Below are 20,683 nucleotides of genomic sequence, written 5' to 3' on the forward strand. Positions count from 1 at the left end.
TCCCCGAGCAGTGAGGACCCAGTGATCCCCGAGCAGTGAGGACCCAGTGATCCCCGAGCAGTGAGGACCAAGTGATCCCCGAGCAGTGAGGACCCAGTGATCCCCGAGGACCCAATGATCCCCGAGCAGGGAGGACCCAGTGTTCCCCCAGCAGTGAGGACCCAGTGATCCCCGAGCAGCGAGGACCCAGTCATCCCCGAGCAGTGAGGACCCAGTGATCCCCGAGGACCCAGTGATCCACCAGCAGTGAGGACCCAGTGATCCCCGAGCAGTGAGGACCCAGTGATCCCCCAGCAGCGAGGACCCAGTGATCCCCGAGCAGTGAGGACCCAGTGATCCCCGAGGACCCAGTGATCCCAGAGCAGTGAGGACCCAGTGATCCCCGAGCAGTGAGGTCCCAGTGATCCCCAGCAGCGAGGACCCAGTGATCCCCGAGGACCCACTGATCCCCCAGCAGTGAGGACCCAGTGATCCCCGAGCAGTGAGGACCCAGTGATCCCCCAGCAGTGAGGACCCAGTGATCCCCGAGCAGTGAGGACCCAGTGATCCCCGCGCAGTGAGGACCCAGTGATCCCCGAGCAGTGAGGACCCAGCGATCCCCGAGCAGGGAGGACCCAGTGATCCCCGAGCAGTGAGGACCCAGCGATCCCCTAGCAGTGAGGACCCAGTGATCCCCGAGGACCCAGTTATCCCCGAGCAGTGAGGAAGCAGTGATCCCCGAGCAGTGAGGACCCAGTGATCCCCGAGGACCCAGTGATCCCCCAGCAGTGAGGACCCAGTGATCCCGCAGCAGTGAGGACCCAGTGATCCCCCAGCAGTGAGGGCCCAGTGATCCCCGAGCAGTGAGGACCCAGTGATCCCCCAGCAGTGAGGACCCAGTGATCCCCGAGCAGTGAGGTCCCAGTGATCCCCGAGCAGTGAGGACCCAGTGATCCCCAAGCAGTGAGGACCCAGTGATTCCCGAGGACCCAGTGATCCCCCAGCAGTGAGGAGCCAGTGATCCCGCAGCAGTGAGGACCCATTGATCCCCGAGCAGTGAGTATCCAGTGATCCCCCAGCAATGAGGACCCAGTGATCCCCGAGCAGTGAGGACCCAGTGATCCCCCAGCAGTGAGGACACAGTGCTCCCCGAGCAGTGAGGACTCAGTGATCCCCGAGCAGTGAGGACACAGTGATCCCCGAGCAGTGAGGACCCAGTAATCCCCCAGCAGTGAGGACTCAGTGATCCACGAGCAGCGAGGTCCCAGTGATCCCCGAGCAGTGAGGACCCAGTGATCCCCAGCAATGAGGACCTAGTGATCCCCGAGCAGTGAGGACACAGTGATCCCCGTGCAGTGAGGACCCAGTGATCCCCCAGCAGTGAGGAACCAGTGATCCCCAAGCAGTGAGGTCCCAGTGATCTCCCAGCAGTGAGGACCCAGTGATCCCCGAGCAGTGAGGACCCAGTGATCTCCCACAAGTGAGGACCCAGTGATCCCCGAGCAGTGAGGTCCCAGTGATACCCGAGCAGTGAGGACCCAGTGATCACCGAGCAGTGAGGACCCAGTGTTCCCACAGCATTGAGAACCCAGTGATCACCGAGGACCCAGGGATCCCCGAGCAGTGAGGACCCAGTGATCCCCGAGCAGTGAGGACCCAGTGATCCCCGAGGAGCCAATGATCCCCGAGCAGTGAGGACCCAGGGATCCCCCAGCAGTGAGGACCATTGATCCCCGAGGACCCAGGAATCCCCGAGCGGTGAGGACCCAGTGAACCCCGAGCAGTGAGGACCCAGTGATCCCCGAGCAACGAGGACCCAGTGATCCCCGGGCAGTGAGGACCCAGTGATCCCCGTGCAGTGAGGACCCAGTGATCCCCGAGCAGTGAGGACCCAGTGATCCCCGAGCAGTGAGGACCCAGTGATCCCCGAGCAGTGAGGTCCCAGTGATCCCCGAGCAGTGAGGACCCAGTGATCCCCGAGGACCCAGTGATCCCCGAGCATTGAGGACCCAGTGATCCCCCTGCAGTGAGGACCCAGTGATCACCCAGCAGTGAGGGCCCAGTGATCCCCGAGCAGTGAGGACCCACTGATTCTCGAGAAATGAGGACCCAGTGATCCCCCAGCAGTGAGGACCCAGTGACCCCAAGAACCCAGTGATCCCCGAGCAGTGAGGACCCAGTGATCCCCGAGCTGTGAGGACCCAGTGATACCCGAGCAGTGAGGACCCAGTGATCCCCGAGCAGTGAGGACTCAGTGATCCCCGAGCAGCGAGGACACAGTGATCCCCGAGCAGTGAGGACCCAGTGATCCCCCAGCAGTTAGGACTCAGTGATCCCCGAGGACCCAGTGATCCCCGAGCAGTGAGGACTCAGTGATCCCCGAGCAGTGAGGACCCAGTGATCCCCGGGCAGTGAGGACCCAGTGATCCCCGTGCAGTGAGGACCCAGTGATCCCCGAGCAGTGAGGACCCAGTGATCCCCGAGCAGTGAGGACCCAGTGATCCCCGAGCAGTGAGGACTCAGTGATCCCCGAGCAGCGAGGACACAGTGATCCCCGAGCAGTGAGGACCCAGTGATCCCCCAGCAGTTAGGACTCAGTGATCCCCGAGGACCCAGTGATCCCCGAGCAGTGAGGACTCAGTGATCCCCCAGCAGTGAGGACCCAGTGATCCCCCAGCAGTTAGGACTCAGTGATCCCCGAGCAGCGAGGACACAGTGATCACCGAGCAGTGAGGACCCAGTGACCCCCCAGCAGTGAGGACCCAGTGATCACCGAGGACCAGGGATTCCCGAGCAGTGAGGACACAGTGATCCCGGAGCAGTGAGGACCCAGTGATCCCCGAGGACCCAGTGATCCCCGAGCAGTGAGGACTCAGTGATCCCCCAGCAGTGAGGACCCATTGATCCCCGAGGACCCAGGGATCCCCGAGCTGTGAGGACCCAGTGTTCTTCGAGCAGTGAGGACCCAGTGATCCCCGAGCAGCGAGGACCCAGTGATCCCCGAGCAGTGAGGACCCAGTGATCCCCGAGCAGTGAGGACCCAATAATCCCCGAGCAGTGAGGACCCAGTGATCCCCGAGGACCCAATGATCCCCGAGCAGTGAGGACCCAGTGTTCCCCCAGCAGTGAGGACCCAGTTATCCCCGAGCAGCGAGGACCCAGTGATCCCCGAGCAGTGAGGACCCAGTGATCCCCGAGGACCCAGTGATCCACCAGCAGTGAGGACCAATGATCCCCGAGCAGTGAGGACCCAGTGATCCCCCAGCAGCGAGGACCCAGTGATCCCCGAGCAGTGAGGACCCAGTGATCCCCGAGGACCCAGTGATCCCAGAGCAGTGAGGACCCAGTGATCCCCGAGCAGTGAGGTCCCAGTGATCCCCAGCAGCGAGGACCCAGTGATCCCCGAGGACCCACCGATCCCCCAGCAGTGAGGACCCAGTGATCCCCGAGCAGTGAGGACCCAGTGATCCCAGATGACCCAGTGATCCCCCAGCAGTGAGGACCCAGTGATCCCCCAGCAGTGAGGACCCAGTGATCCCCGAGCAGTGAGGACCCAGTGATCCCCGCGCAGTGAGGACCCAGTGATCCCCGAGCAGTGAGGACCCAGCGATCCCCGAGCAGGGAGGACCCAGTGATCCCCGAGCAGTGAGGACCCAGCGATCCACGAGCAGTGAGGACCCAGTGATCCCCGAGGACCCAGTTATCCCCGAGCAGTGAGGAAGCAGTGATCCCCGAGCAGTGAGGACCCAGTGATCCCCGAGGACCCAGTGATCCCCCAGCAGTGAGAACCCAGTGATCCCGCAGCAGTGAGGACCCAGTGATCCCCCAGCAGTGAGGGCCCAGTGATCCCCGAGCAGTGAGGACCCAGTGATCCCCCAGCAGTGAGGACCCAGTGATCCCCGAGCAGTGAGGTCCCAGTGATCCCCGAGCAGTGAGGACCCAGTGATCCCCAAGCAGTGAGGACCCAGTGATTCCCGAGGACCCAGTGATCCCCCAGCAGTGAGGACCCAGTGATCCCGCAGCAGTGAGGACCCATTGATCCCCGAGCAGTGAGTATCCAGTGATCCCCCAGCAATGAGGACCCAGTGATCCCCGAGCAGTGAGGACCCAGTGATCCCCCAGCAGTGAGGACACAGTGCTCCCCGAGCAGTGAGGACTCAGTGATCCCCGAGCAGTGAGGACACAGTGATCCCCGAGCAGTGAGGACCCAGTAATCCCCCAGCAGTGAGGACTCAGTGATCCACGAGCAGCGAGGTCCCAGTGATCCCCGAGCAGTGAGGACCCAGTGATCCCCCAGCAGTTAGGACTCAGTGATCCCCGAGGACCCAGTGATCCCCGAGCAGTGAGGACTCAGTGATCCCCCAGCAGTTAGGACTCAGTGATCCCCGAGCAGCGAGGACACAGTGATCACCGAGCAGTGAGGACCCAGTGATCCCCCAGCAGTGAGGACCCAGTGATCACCGAGGACCAGGGATTCCCGAGCAGTGAGGACACAGTGATCCCGGAGCAGTGAGGACCCAGTGATCCCCGAGGACCCAGGGATCCCCGAGCTGTGAGGACCCAGTGTTCTTCGAGCAGTGAGGTCCCAGTGATCCCCGAGCAGCGAGGACCCAGTGATCCCCGAGCAGTGAGGACCCAGTGATCCCCGAGCAGTGAGGACCCAGTAATCCCCGAGCAGTGAGGACCCAGTGATCCCCGAGGACCCAATGATCCCCGAGCAGTGAGGACCCAGTGTTCCCCCAGCAGTGAGGACCCAGTGATCCCCGAGCAGCGAGGACCCAGTGATCCCCGAGCAGTGAGGACCCAGTGATCCCCGAGGACCCAGTGATCCACCAGCTGTGAGGACCCAGTGATCCCCGAGCAGTGAGGACCCAGTGATCCCCCAGCAGCGAGGACCCAGTGATCCCCGAGCAGTGAGGACCCAGTGATCCCCGAGGACCCAGTGATCCCAGAGCAGTGAGGACCCAGTGATCCCCGAGCAGTGAGGTCCCAGTGATCCCCAGCAGCGAGGACCCAGTGATCCCCGAGGACCCACTGATCCCCCAGCAGTGAGGACCCAGTGATCCCCGAGCAGTGAGGACCCAGTGATCCCAGATGACCCAGTGATCCCCCAGCAGTGAGGACCCGGTGATCCCCCAGCAGTGAGGACCCAGTGATCCCCGAGCAGTGAGGACCCAGTGATCCCCGCGCAGTGAGGACCCAGTGATCCCCGAGCAGTGAGGACCCAGCGATCCCCGAGCAGGGAGGACCCAGTGATCCCCGAGCAGTGAGGACCCAGCGATCCCCGAGCAGTGAGGACCCAGTGATCTCCGAGGACCCAGTTATCCCCGAGCAGTGAGGAAGCATTGATCCCCGAGCAGTGAGGACCCAGTGATCCCCGAGGACCCAGTGATCCCCCAGCAGTGAGGACCCAGTGATCCCGCAGCAGTGAGGACCCAGTGATCCCCCAGCAGTGAGGGCCCAGTGATCCCCGAGCAGTGAGGACCCAGTGATCCCCCAGCAGTGAGGACCAAGTGATCCCCGAGCAGTGAGGACCCAGTGATCCCCAAGCAGTGAGGACCCAGTGATTCCCGAGGACCCAGTGATCCCCCAGCAGTGAGTTTCCAGTGATCCCCCAGCAATGAGGACCCAGTGATCTCCGAGCAGTGAGGACCCAGTGATCCCCCAGCAGTGAGGACACAGTGCTCCCCGAGCAGTGAGGACTCAGTGATCCCCGAGCAGTGAGGACACAGTGATCCCCGAGCAGTGAGGACCCAGTAATCCCCCAGCAGTGAGGACTCAGTGATCCACGAGCAGCGAGGTCCCAGTGATCCCCGAGCAGTGAGGACCCAGTGATCCCCCAGCAGTTAGGACTCAGTGATCCCCGAGCAGCGAGGACACAGTGATCACCGAGCAGTGAGGACCCAGTGATCCCCCAGCAGTGAGGACCCAGTGATCACCGAGGACCAGGGATTCCCGAGCAGTGAGGACACAGTGATCCCGGAGCAGTGAGGACCCAGTGATCCCCGAGGACCCAGTGATCCCCCAGCAGTGAGGACCCAGTGATCCCGCAGCAGTGAGGACCCAGTGATCCCCCAGCAGTGAGGGCCCAGTGATCCCCGAGCAGTGAGGACCCAGTGATCCCCCAGCAGTGAGGACCCAGTGATCCCCGAGCAGTGAGGTCCCAGTGATCCCCGAGCAGTGAGGACCCAGTGATCCCCAAGCAGTGAGGACCCAGTGATTCCCGAGGACCCAGTGATCCCCCAGCAGTGAGGAGCCAGTGATCCCGCAGCAGTGAGGACCCATTGATCCCCGAGCAGTGAGTATCCAGTGATCCCCCAGCAATGAGGACCCAGTGATCCCCGAGCAGTGAGGACCCAGTGATCCCCCAGCAGTGAGGACACAGTGCTCCCCGAGCAGTGAGGACTCAGTGATCCCCGAGCAGTGAGGACACAGTGATCCCCGAGCAGTGAGGACCCAGTAATCCCCCAGCAGTGAGGACTCAGTGATCCACGAGCAGCGAGGTCCCAGTGATCCCCGAGCAGTGAGGACCCAGTGATCCCCAGCAATGAGGACCTAGTGATCCCCGAGCAGTGAGGACACAGTGATCCCCGTGCAGTGAGGACCCAGTGATCCCCCAGCAGTGAGGAACCAGTGATCCCCAAGCAGTGAGGTCCCATTGATCTCCCAGCAGTGAGGACCCAGTGATCCCCGAGCAGTGAGGACCCAGTGATCTCCCAGCAGTTAGGACCCAGTGATCCCCGAGCAGTGAGGTCCCAGTGATACCCGAGCAGTGAGGACCCAGTGATCACCGAGCAGTGAGGACCCAGTGTTCCCACAGCATTGAGAACCCAGTGATCACCGAGGACCCAGGGATCCCCGAGCAGTGAGGACCCAGTGATCACCGAGCAGTGAGGAACCAGTGATCCCCGAGGAGCCAATGATCCCCGAGCAGTGAGGACCCAGGGATCCCCCAGCAGTGAGGACCCATTGATCCCCGAGGACCCAGGGATCCCCGAGCGGTGAGGACCCAGTGATCCCCGAGCAGTGAGGACCCAATGATCCCCGAGCAACGAGGACCCAGTGATCCCCGGGCAGTGAGGACCCAGTGATCCCCGTGCAGTGAGGACCCAGTGATCCCCGAGCAGTGAGGACCCAGTGATCCCCGAGCAGTGAGGACCCAGTGATCCCCGAGCAGTGAGGTCCCAGTGATCCCCGAGCAGTGAGGACCCAGTGATCCCCGAGGACCCAGTGATCCCCGAGCATTGAGGACCCAGTGATCCCCCTGCAGTGAGGGCCCAGTGATCCCCGAGCAGTGAGGACCCAGTGATCCCCCAGCAGTGAGGACCCAGTGATCCCCGAGCAGTGAGGTCCCAGTGATCCCCGAGCAGTGAGGACCCAGTGATCCCCAAGCAGTGAGGACCCAGTGATTCCCGAGGACCCAGTGATCCCCCAGCAGTGAGGACCCAGTGATCCCGCAGCAGTGAGGACCCATTGATCCCCGAGCAGTGAGTATCCAGTGATCCCCCAGCAATGAGGACCCAGTGATCCCCGAGCAGTGAGGACCCAGTGATCCCCCAGCAGTGAGGGCACAGTGCTCCCCGAGCATTGAGGACTCAGTGATCCCCGAGCAGTGAGGACACAGTGATCCCCGAGCAGTGAGGACCCAGTAATCCCCCAGCAGTGAGGACTCAGTGATCCACGAGCAGCGAGGTCCCAGTGATCCCCGAGCAGTGAGGACCCAGTGATCCCCCAGCAGTTAGGACTCAGTGATCCCCGAGGACCCAGTGATCCCCGAGCAGTGAGGACTCAGTGATCCCCCAGCAGTTAGGACTCAGTGATCCCCGAGCAGCGAGGACACAGTGATCCCGGAGCAGTGAGGACCCAGTGATCCCCGAGGACCCAGGGATCCCCGAGCTGTGAGGACCCAGTGTTCTTCGAGCAGTGAGGACCCAGTGATCCCCGAGCAGCGAGGACCCAGTGATCCCCGAGCAGTGAGGACCCAGTGATCCCCGAGCAGTGAGGACCCAGTAATCCCCGAGCAGTGAGGACCCAGTGATCCCCGAGGACCCAATGATCCCCGAGCAGTGAGGACCCAGTGTTCCCCCAGCAGTGAGGACCCAGTGATCCCCGAGCAGCGAGGACCCAGTGATCCCCGAGCAGTGAGGACCCAGTGATCCCCGAGGACCCAGTGATCCACCAGCAGTGAGGACCCAGTGATCCCCGAGCAGTGAGGACCCAGTGATCCCCCAGCAGCGAGGACCCAGTGATCCCCGAGCAGTGAGGACCCAGTGATCCCCGAGGACCCAGTGATCCCAGAGCAGTGAGGACCCAGTGATCCCCGAGCAGTGAGGTCCCAGTGATCCCCAGCAGCGAGGACCCAGTGATCCCCGAGGACCCACTGATCCCCCAGCAGTGAGGACCCAGTGATCCCCGAGCAGTGAGGACCCAGTGATCCCAGATGACCCAGTGATCCCCCAGCAGTGAGGACCCAGTGATCCCCCAGCAGTGAGGACCCAGTGATCCCCGAGCAGTGAGGACCCAGTGATCCCCGCGCAGTGAGGACCCAGTGATCCCCGAGCAGTGAGGACCCAGCGATCCCCGAGCAGGGAGGACCCAGTGATCCCCGAGCAGTGAGGACGCAGCGATCCCCGAGCAGTGAGGACCCAGTGATCCCCGAGGACCCAGTTATCCCCGAGCAGTGAGGAAGCATTGATCCCAGAGCAGTGAGGACCCAGTGATCCCCGAGGACCCAGTGATCCCCCAGCAGTGAGGACCCAGTGATCCCGCAGCAGTGAGGACCCAGTGATCCCCCAGCAGTGAGGGCCCAGTGATCCCCGAGCAGTGAGGACCCAGTGATCCCCCAGCAGTGAGGACCCAGTGATCCCCGAGCAGTGAGGTCCCAGTGATCCCCGAGCAGTGAGGACCCAGTGATCCCCAAGCAGTGAGGACCCAGTGATTCCCGAGGACCCAGTGATCCCCCAGCAGTGAGGACCCAGTGATCCCGCAGCAGTGAGGACCCATTGATCCCCGAGCAGTGAGTATCCAGTGATCCCCCAGCAATGAGGACCCAGTGATCCCCGAGCAGTGAGGACCCAGTGATCCCCCAGCAGTGAGGACACAGTGCTCCCCGAGCAGTGAGGACTCAGTGATCCCCGAGCAGTGAGGACACAGTGATCCCCGAGCAGTGAGGACCCAGTAATCCCCCAGCAGTGAGGACTCAGTGATCCACGAGCAGCGAGGTCCCAGTGATCCCCGAGCAGTGAGGACCCAGTGATCCCCCAGCAGTTAGGACTCAGTGATCCCCGAGCAGCGAGGACACAGTGATCACCGAGCAGTGAGGACCCAGTGATCCCCCAGCAGTGAGGACCCAGTGATCACCGAGGACCAGGGATTCCCGAGCAGTGAGGACACAGTGATCCCGGAGCAGTGAGGACCCAGTGATCCCCGAGGACCCAGTGATCCCCCAGCAGTGAGGACCCAGTGATCCCGCAGCAGTGAGGACCCAGTGATCCCCCAGCAGTGAGGGCCCAGTGATCCCCGAGCAGTGAGGACCCAGTGATCCCCCAGCAGTGAGGACCCAGTGATCCCCGAGCAGTGAGGTCCCAGTGATCCCCGAGCAGTGAGGACCCAGTGATCCCCAAGCAGTGAGGACCCAGTGATTCCCGAGGACCCAGTGATCCCCCAGCAGTGAGGAGCCAGTGATCCCGCAGCAGTGAGGACCCATTGATCCCCGAGCAGTGAGTATCCAGTGATCACCCAGCAATGAGGTCCCAGTGATCCCCGAGCAGTGAGGACCCAGTGATCCCCCAGCAGTGAGGACACAGTGCTCCCCGAGCAGTGAGGACTCAGTGATCCCCGAGCAGTGAGGACACAGTGATCCCCGAGCAGTGAGGACCCAGTAATCCCCCAGCAGTGAGGACTCAGTGATCCACGAGCAGCGAGGTCCCAGTGATCCCCGAGCAGTGAGGACCCAGTGATCCCCAGCAATGAGGACCTAGTGATCCCCGAGCAGTGAGGACACAGTGATCCCCGTGCAGTGAAGACCCAGTGATCCCCCAGCAGTGAGGAACCAGTGATCCCCAAGCAGTGAGGTCCCAGTGATCTCCCAGCAGTGAGGACCCAGTGATCCCCGAGCAGTGAGGACCCAGTGATCTCCCAGCAGTTAGGACCCAGTGATCCCCGAGCAGTGGTCCCAGTGAAACCCGAGCAGTGAGGACCCAGTGATCACCGAGCAGTGAGAACCCAGTGTTCCCACAGCATTGAGAACCCAGTGATCACCGAGGACCCAGGGATCCCCGAGCAGTGAGGACCCAGTGATCACCGAGCAGTGAGGACCCAGTGATCCCCGAGGAGCCAATGATCCCCGAGCAGTGAGGACCCAGGGATCCCCCAGCAGTGAGGACCCATTGATCCCCGAGGACCCAGGGATCCCCGAGCGGTGAGGACCCAGTGATCCCCGAGCAGTGAGGACCCAATGATCCCCGAGCAACGAGGACCCAGTGATCCCCGGGCAGTGAGGACCCAGTGATCCCCGTGCAGTGAGGACCCAGTGATCCCCGAGCAGTGAGGACCCAGTGATCCCCGAGCAGTGAGGACCCAGTGATCCCCGAGCAGTGAGGTCCCAGTGATCCCCGAGCAGTGAGGACCCAGTGATCCCCGAGGACCCAGTGATCCCCGAGCATTGAGGACCCAGTGATCCCCCTGCAGTGAGGACCCAGTGATCACCCAGCAGTGAGGGCCCAGTGATCCCCGAGCAGTGAGGACCCACTGATTCTCGAGAAATGAGGACCCAGTGATCCCCCAGCAGTGAGGACCCAGTGATCCCCAAGAACCCAGTGATCCCCGAGCAGTGAGGACCCAGTGATCCCCGAGCTGTGAGGACCCAGTGATACCCGAGCAGTGAGGACCCAGTGATCCCCGAGCAGTGAGGACTCAGTGATCCCCGAGCAGCGAGGACACAGTGATCCCCGAGCAGTGAGGACCCAGTGATCCCCCAGCAGTTAGGACTCAGTGATCCCCGAGGACCCAGTGATCCCCGAGCAGTGAGGACTCAGTGATCCCCCAGCAGTGAGGACCCAGTGATCCCCCAGCAGTTAGGACTCAGTGACCCCGAGCAGCGAGGACACAGTGATCACCGAGCAGTGAGGACCCAGTGATCCCCCAGCAGTGAGGACCCAGTGATCACCGAGGACCAGGGATTCCCGAGCAGTGAGGACACAGTGATCCCGGAGCAGTGAGGACCCAGAGATCCCCGAGGACCCAGTGATCCCCGAGCAGTGAGGACTCAGTGATCCCCCAGCAGTGAGGACCCATTGATCCCCGAGGACCCAGGGATCCCCGAGCTGTGAGGACCCAGTGTTCTTCGAACAGTGAGGACCCAGTGATCCCCGAGCAGCGAGGACCCAGTGATCCCCGAGCAGTGAGGACCCAGTGATCCCCGAGCAGTGAGGACCCAGTAATCCCCGAGCAGTGAGGACCCAGTGATCCCCGAGGACCCAATGATCCCCGAGCAGTGAGGACCCAGTGATCCCCCAGCAGTGAGGACCCAGTGATCCCCGAGCAGCGAGGACCCAGTGATCCCCGAGCAGTGAGGACCCAGTGATCCCCGAGGACCCAGTGATCCACCAGCAGTGAGGACCCAGTGATCCCCGAGCAGTGAGGACCCAGTGATCCCCCAGCAGCGAGGACCCAGTGATCCCCGAGCAGTGAGGACCCAGTGATCCCCGAGGACCCAGTGATCCCAGAGCAGTGAGGACCCAGTGATCCCCGAGCAGTGAGGTCCCAGTGATCCCCAGCAGCGAGGACCCAGTGATCCCCGAGGACCCACTGATCCCCCAGCAGTGAGGACCCAGTGATCCCCGAGCAGTGAGGACCCAGTGATCCCCGAGGACCCAGTGATCCCAGAGCAGTGAGGACCCAGTGATCCCCGAGCAGTGAGGTCCCAGTGATCCCCAACAGCGAGGACCCAGTGATCCCCGAGGACCCACTGATCCCCCAGCAGTGAGGACCCAGTGATCCCCCAGCAGTGAGGACCCAGTGATCCCCGAGCAGTGAGGACCCAGTGATCCCCGCGCAGTGAGGACCCAGTGATCCCCGAGCAGTGAGGACCCAGCGATCCCCGAGCAGGGAGGACCCAGTGATCCCCGAGCAGTGAGGACCCAGCGATCCCCGATCAGTGAGGACCCAGTGATCCCCGAGGACCCAGTTATCCACGAGCAGTGAGGAAGCAGTGATCCCCGAGCAGTGAGGACCCAGTGATCCCCGAGTACCCAGTGATCCCCCAGCAGTGAGGACCCAGTGATCCCGCAGCAGTGAGGACCCAGTGATCCCCCAGCAGTGAGTGCCCAGTGATCCCCGAGCAGTGAGGACCCAGTGATCCCCCAGCAGTGAGGACCCAGTGATCCCCGAGCAGTGAGGTCCCAGTGATCCCCGAGCAGTGAGGACCCAGTGATCCCCAAGCAGTGAGGACCCAGTGATTCCCGAGGACCCAGTGATCCCCCAGCAGTGAGGACCCAGTGATCCCGCAGCAGTGAGGACCCATTGATCCCCGAGCAGTGAGTATCCAGTGATTCCCCAGCAATGAGGACCCAGTGATCCCCGAGCAGTGAGGACCCAGTGATCCCCCAGCAGTGAGGACACAGTGCACCACGAGCAGTGAGGACTCAGTGATCCCCGAGCAGTGAGGACACAGTGATCCCTGAGCAGTGAGGACCCAGTAATCCCCCAGCAGTGAGGACTCAGTGATCCACGAGCAGCGAGGTCCCAGTGATCCCCGAGCAGTGAGGACCCAGTGATCCCCCAGCAGTTAGGACTCAGTGATCCCCGAGCAGCGAGGACACAGTGATCACCGAGCAGTGAGGACCCAGTGATCCCCCAGCAGTGAGGACCCAGTGATCACCGAGGACCAGGGATTCCCGAGCAGTGAGGACACAGTGATCCCGGAGCAGTGAGGACCCAGTGATCCCCGAGGACCCAGTGATCCCCCAGCAGTGAGGACCCAGTGATCCCGCAGCAGTGAGGACCCAGTGATCCCCCAGCAGTGAGGGCCCAGTGATCCCCGAGCAGTGAGGACCCAGTGATCCCCCAGCAGTGAGGACCCAGTGATCCCCGAGCAGTGAGGTCCCAGTGATCCCCGAGCAGTGAGGACCCAGTGATCCCCAAGCAGTGAGGACCCAGTGATTCCAGAGGACCCAGTGATCCCCCAGCAGTGAGGAGCCAGTGATCCCGCAGCAGTGAGGACCCATTGATCCCCGAGCAGTGAGTATCCAGTGATCCCCCAGCAATGAGTTCCCAGTGATCCCCGAGCAGTGAGGACCCAGTGATCCCCCAGCAGTGAGGACACAGTGCTCCCCGAGCAGTGAGGACTCAGTGATCCCCGAGCAGTGAGGACACAGTGATCCCCGAGCAGTGAGGACCCAGTAATCCCCCAGCAGTGAGGACTCAGTGATCCACGAGCAGCGAGGTCCCAGTGATCCCCGAGCAGTGAGGACCCAGTGATCCCCAGCAATGAGGACCTAGTGATCCCCGAGCAGTGAGGACACAGTGATCCCCGTGCAGTGAAGACCCAGTGATCCCCCAGCAGTGAGGAACCAGTGATCCCCAAGCAGTGAGGTCCCAGTGATCTCCCAGCAGTGAGGACCCAGTGATCCCCGAGCAGTGAGGACCCAGTGATCTCCCAGCAGTTAGGACCCAGTGATCCCCGAGCAGTGAGGTCCCAGTGATACCCGAGCAGTGAGGACCCAGTGATCACCGAGCAGTGAGGACCCAGTGTTCCCACAGCATTGAGAACCCAGTGATCACCGAGGACCCAGGGATCCCCGAGCAGTGAGGACCCAGTGATCACCGAGCAGTGAGGACCCAGTGATCCCCGAGGAGCCAATGATCCCCGAGCAGTGAGGACCCAGGGATCCCCCAGCAGTGAGGACCCATTGATCCCCGAGGACCCAGGGATCCCCGAGCGGTGAGGACCCAGTGATCCCCGAGCAGTGAGGACCCAATGATCCCCGAGCAACGAGGACCCAGTGATCCCCGGGCAGTGAGGACCCAGAGATCCCCGTGCAGTGAGGACCCAGTGATCCCCGAGCAGTGAGGACCCAGTGATCCCCGAGCAGTGAGGACCCAGTGATCCCTGAGCAGTGAGGTCCCAGTGATCCCCGAGCAGTGAGGACCCAGTGATCCCCGAGGACCCAGTGATCCCCGAGCATTGAGGACCCATTGATCCCCCTGCAGTGAGGAACCAGTGATCACCCAGCAGTGAGGGCCCAGTGATCCCCGAGCAGTGAGGACCCACTGATTCTCGAGAAATGAGGACCCAGTGATCCCCCAGCAGTGAGGACCCAGTGATCCCCAAGAACCCAGTGATCCCCGAGCAGTGAGGACCCAGTGATCCCAGAGCTGTGAGGACCCAGTGATACCCGAGCAGTGAGGACCCAGTGATCCCCGAGCAGTGAGGACTCAGTGATCCCCGAGCAGCGAGGACACAGTGATCCCCGAGCAGTGAGGACCCAGTGATCCCCCAGCAGTTAGGACTCAGTGATCCCCGAGGACCCAGTGATCCCCGAGCAGTGAGGACTCAGTGATCCCCCAGCAGTGAGGACCCAGTGATCCCCCAGCAGTTAGGACTCAGTGACCCCGAGCAGCGAGGACACAGTGATCACCGAGCAGTGAGGACCCAGTGATCCCCCAGCAGTGAGGACCCAGTGATCACCGAGGACCAGGGATTCCCGAGCAGTGAGGACACAGTGATCCCGGAGCAGTGAGGACCCAGTGATCCCCGAGGACCCAGTGATCCCCGAGCAGTGAGGACTCAGTGATCCCCCAGCAGTGAGGACCCATTGATCCCCGAGGACCCAGGGATCCCCGAGCTGTGAGGATCCAGTGTTCTTCGAGCAGTGAGGACCCAGTGATCCCCGAGCAGCGAGGACCCAGTGGTCCCCGAGCAGTGAGGACCCAGTGATCCCCGAGCAGTGAGGACCCAGTAATCCCCGAGCAGTGAGGACCCAGTGATCCCCGAGGACCCAATGATCCCCGAGCAGTGAGGACCCAGTGATCCCCCAGCAGTGAGGACCCAGTGATCCCCGAGCAGCGAGGACCCAGTGATCCCCGAGCAGTGAGGACCCAGTGATCCCCGAGGACCCAGTGATCCACCAGCAGTGAGGACCCAGTGATCCCCGAGCAGTGAGGACCCAGTGATCCCCCAGCAGCGAGGACCCAGTGATCCCCGAGCAGTGAGGACCCAGTGATCCCCGAGGACCCAGTGATCCCAGAGCAGTGAGGACCCAGTGATCCCCGAGCAGTGAGGTCCCAGTGATCCCCAGCAGCGAGGACCCAGTGATCCCCGAGGACCCACTGATCCCCCAGCAGTGAGGACCCAGTGATCCCCGAGCAGTGAGGACCCAGTGATCCCAGATGACCCAGTGATCCCCCAGCAGTGAGGACCCAGTGATCCCCCAGCAGTGAGGACCCAGTGATCCCCGAGCAGTGAGGACCCAGTGATCCCCGCGCAGTGAGGACCCAGTGATCCCCGAGCAGTGAGGACCCAGCGATCCCCGAGCAGGGAGGACCCAGTGATCCCCGAGCAGTGAGGACCCAGCGATCCCCGAGCAGTGAGGACCCAGTGATCCCCGAGCAGTGAGGACCCAGTGATGCCCCAGCAGTGAGGAACCAGTGATCCCCGAGCAGTGAGTACCCAGTGATCCCCGAGCAGTGAGGACCCAGTGATCCCCGAGCAGTGAGGACCCAGTGATCCCCGATCAGTGAGGACCCAGTGATCCCCCAGCAGTGAGGGCCCAGTGATCCCCGAGCAGTGAGGACCCAGTGATCCCCGAGGACCCAGTGATCCCCGAGCAGTGAGGACCCAGTGATCGCCGAGCAGTGAGGACCCAGTGATCCCCGAGCAGTGAGGACCCAGTGATCCCCGAGCAGTGAGGACCCAGTGAACCCCGAGCTGTGAGGATCCAGTGATCCCCCAGCAGTGAGGACCCAGTGATCCCCAGCAGTGAGGACCCAGTGATCCCCCAGCAGCGAGGACCCAGTGATCCCCGAGCAGTGAGGACCCAGTGATCCTCGAGGACCCAGTGATCCCCCAGCAGTGAGGACCCAGTGATCCCCCAGCAGTGAGGACCCAGTCATCCCAGAGCAGTGAGGACCCAGTGATCCCCGAGCAGTGAGGACCCAGTGATCCCAGAGCATTGAGGACCCAGCGATATCGAGCAGTGAGGACCCAGTGATCCCCGAGCAGTGAGGACCCAGTGATCCCCGAGCAGTGAGGACCCAGTGATCCCCGAGAACCCAGTGATCCCCGAGCAGTGAGGACCCAGTGATCCCCGAGCAGTGAGGACCCAGTGATCCCCGAACAGTGAGGACCCAGTGATCCCAGAGGACCCAGTGACCCCCCAGCAGTGAGGACCCAGTGATCCCGCAGCAGTGAGGACCCAGTGATCCCCTAGCAGTGAGGACCCAGTGATTCCCCAGCAGTGAGGACCCAGTGATCCCCGAGCAGTGAGGACCCAGTGATCCCTGAGCAGTGAGGACCCAGTGATCCCCGAGATGTGAGGAACCAATGACCCCCGAGAAGTGAGGACCCAGTGATCCCCGAGCAGTGAGGACTCAGTGATCCCCGAGCAGTGAGGACACAGTGATCCCCGGTCAGTTAGGACCCAGTGATCCCCCAGCAGTGAGGACTCAGCGAACCCGAGCAGCGAGGACCCAGTGATCCACGAGCAGTGAGGACCCAGTGATCCACAGAAGTGAGGACCCAGTGATCCCCGAGCAGTGAGGACCCAGTGATCCCCGAGCAGTGAGGACCCAGTGATCCCCCAACAGTGAGGACCCAGTGATCCCCGAGCAGTGAGGACCCAGTGATCCCCGAGGACCCAGTGATCCCCGAGCAGTGAGGACCCAGTGATCCCCGAGCAGTGAGGACCCAGTGATCCCCGATCAGTGAGGACCCAGTGATCCCCCAGCAGTGAGGACCCAGTGATCCCCGAGCAGTGAGTACCCAGTGATCCCCGAGGTCCCAGTGATCCCCGAGCAGTGAAGACCCAGTGATCGCCGAGCAGTGAGGACCCAGTGATCCCCGAGCAGTGAGGACCCAGTGATCCCCGAGCAGTGAGGACCCAGTGATCCCCGAGCAGTGAGGACCCAGTGATCCCCGAGCAGTGAGGACCCAGTGAACCCCCAGCAGTGAGGACCCAGTGATACGCGAGCAGTGAGGACCCAGTGATCCCCGAGGACCCAGGGATCCCCGAGCTGTGAGGAACCAATGATCCCCGAGCAGTGAGGACTCAGTGATCCCCGAGCAGTGAGGACACAGTGATCCCCGAGCAGTGAGGACCCAGTAATCCCCCAGCAGTGAGGACTCAGTGATCCCCGAGCAGCGAGGTCCCAGTGATCCCCGAGCAGTGAGGACCCAGTGATCCCCGAGCAGTGAGGACACAGTGATCCCCCAGCAGTGAGGAACCAGTGATCCCCCAGCAGTGAGGTCCCAGTGATCTCCCAGCAGTGAGGACCGAGTGATCCCCGAGCAGTGAGGACCCAGTGATCTCCCAGCAGTGAGGACCCAGTGATCCTCGAGCAGTGAGGTCCCAGTGATACCCGAGCAGTGAGGACCCAGTGATCACCGAGCAGTGAGGACCAGTGATCCCCCAGCAGTGAGGACCCAGTTATCCCCGAGCAGTGAGGACCCAGTCATCCCCGAGCAGTGAGGACCCAGTGATCCCTGAGCAGTGAGGACCCAGTGATCCCCGAGCAGTGAGGATCCAGTGATCCCCCAGCAGTGAGGACCCAGTGATCCCCGAGCAGTGAGGACACAGTGATCCCCGAGGACCCAATGATCCCCGAGCAGTGAGCACCAAGTGATCCCCCAGCAGTGAGGACCCATTGATCCCCGAGGACCCAGGAATCCCCGAGCAGTGAGGACCCAGTGATCCCCGAGCAGTGAGGACACAATGATCCCCGAGCAACGAGGACCCAGTGATCCCCGAGCAGTGAGGACCCAGTGATCCCCGAGCAGTGAGGACCCAGTGATCCCCGAGGATCCAGTGATACCCGAGCAGTGAGGACCCAGTGATCCCCCTGCAGTTAGGACCCAGTGATCCCCCAGCAGTGAGGACCCAGAGATCCCCGAGCAGTGAGGACCCAGTGATTCCCGAGAAGCGAGGACCCAGTGATCCCCGAGCAGTGAAGACCCAGTGATCCCTGAGGACACAGTGATCCACCAGCAGTGAGGACCCAGTGATCCCCGAGCAGTGAGGTCCCAGTGATCCCCGAGGACCCAGTGATCCGCGAGCAGTGAGGACCCAGTGATCCCCGAGCAGTGAGTACTCAGTGATCCCCGAGCAGTGAGCATCCAGTGACCCCCCCAGCAGTGAGGACCCAGTGATCACAGAGCAGTGAGGAACCAGTGATCCCCCAGCAGCGAGGACCCAGTGATCCCCGAGCATTGAGGACCCAGTGATCCCCGAGGACCCAGTGATCCCCCAGGAGTGAGGACCCAGTGATCCCCGAGCAGTGAGGACCCAGTTATCCCCGAGGACCTAGAGATCCCCCAGCAGTGAGGACCCAGTGATCCCCCAGCAGTGAGGACCCAGTGATCCCCGAGCAGTGAGGACCCAGTGATCCCCGAGCAGTGAGGACCCAGTAATCCCAGAGCAGTGAGGACCCAGCGATCCCCGAGCAGTGAGGACCCAGTGATCCCAGAGCAGTGAGGACCCAGCGATCCCCGAGCAGTGAGGACCCAGTGATCCCAGAGCAGTGAGGACCCAGTGATCCCCGAGCAGTGAGGACCCAGTGATGCCCGAGGACCCAGTGATCCCCGAGCAGTGAGGACCCAGTGATCCCCGAGCAGTGAGGACACAGTGATCCCCGAACAGTGAGGACCCAGTGAACCCCGAGGACCCAGTGATTCCCCAGCAGTGAGGACCCAGTGATCCCGCAGCAGTGAGGACCCAGTTATCCCCTAGCAGTGAGGACCCAGTGATCCCCGAGCAATGAGGACCCAGTGATCCTTGAGCAGTGAGGACCCAGTGATCCCTGAGCAGTGAGGACCCAGTGATCCCCGAGCTGTGAGGACCCAGTGATCCCCGAGCAGTGAGGACCCAGTGATCCTCGAGCAGTGAGGACTCAGTGATCCCCGAGCAGTGAGGACACAGTGATCCCCGGGCAGTTAGGACCCAGTGATCCCCCAGCAGTGAGGACTCAGTGATCCCCGAGCAGCGAGGACCCAGTGATCCCCTGCAGTGAGGACCCAGTGATCCCCAGCAGTGAGGACCCAGTGATCCCCGAGCAGTGAGGACCCAGTGATCCCCGAGCAGTGAGGACCCAGTGATCCCCCAGCAGTGAGGACCAAGTGATCCCCGAGCAGTGACGACCCAATGATCCACGAGGACCCAGTGATCCCCGTGCAGTGAGGACCCAGTGATCCCCAATCAGTGAGGACCCATTGATCCCCGAGCAGTGAGGACCCAGTGATCCCCCAGCAGTGAGGACCCAGTGATCCCCGAGCAGTGAGGACCCAGTGATCCCTGAGGACCCAGTGATCCCCGAGCAGTGAGGACCCGGTGATCCCCGAGCAGTGAGGACCCAGTGATCTCCGAGCAGTGAGGACCCAGTAATCCCCCAGCAGTGAGGACCCGGTGATCCCCGAGCAGTGAGGACCCAGTGATCCCCGAGCAGTGAGGACCCAGTAATCCCCCAGCAGTGAGGACCCAGTGATCCCCGAGCAGTGAGGACCCAGTGATCCCCGAGCAGTGACGACCCAGTGATCCCCGAGCAGTGAGGACCCAGTGATCCCCGAGGACCCAGTGATCCCCGAGCAGTGAGGACCCAGTGATCCCCGAGCAGTGAGGACCCTGTGATCCCCGAGCAGTGAGGTCCCAGTGATCCCCCAGCAGTGAGGACCCAGTGATCCCCGAGCAGTGAGTACCCAGTGATCCCCGAGGACCCAGTGATCCCCGAGCAGTGAAGACCCAGTGATCGCCGAGCAGTGAGGACCCAGTGATCCCCGAGCAGTGAGGACCCAGTGATCCCCGAGCAGTGAAGACCCAGTGATCCCCGAGCAGTGAGGACCCAGTGATCCCCGAGCAGTGAGGACCCAGTGAACCCCCAGCAGTGAGGACCCAGTGATACCCGAGCAGTGAGGACCCAGTGATCCCCGAGGACCCAGGGATCCCCGAGCTGTGAGGAACCAATGATCCCCGAGCAGTGAGGACTCAGTGATCCCCGAGCAGTGAGGACACAGTGATCCCCGAGCAGTGAGGACCCAGTAATCCCCCAGCAGTGAGGACTCAGTGATCCCCGAGCAGCGAGGTCCCAGTGATCCCCGAGCAGTGAGGACCCAGTGATCCCCGAGCAGTGAGGACACAGTGATCCCCCAGCAGTGAGGAACCAGTGATCCCCCAGCAGTGAGGTCCCAGTGATCTCCCAGCAGTGAGGACCCAGTGATCCCCGAGCAGTGAGGACCCAGTGATCTCCCAACAGTGAGGACCCAGTGATCCCCGAGCAGTGAGGTCCCAGTGATACCCGAGCAGTGAGGACCCAGTGATCACCGAGCAGTGAGGACCAGTGATCCCCCAGCAGTGAGGACCCAGTTATCCCCGAGCAGTGAGGACCCAGTCATCCCCGAGCAGTGAGGACCCAGTGATCCCTGAGCAGTGAGGACCCAGTGATCCCCGAGCAGTGAGGATCCAGTGATCCCCCAGCAGTGAGGACCCAGTGATCCCCG

Source organism: Pristiophorus japonicus, unplaced genomic scaffold, assembly GCF_044704955.1.
Source record: "Pristiophorus japonicus isolate sPriJap1 unplaced genomic scaffold, sPriJap1.hap1 HAP1_SCAFFOLD_185, whole genome shotgun sequence".
NCBI lineage: Eukaryota > Metazoa > Chordata > Chondrichthyes > Pristiophoridae > Pristiophorus > Pristiophorus japonicus.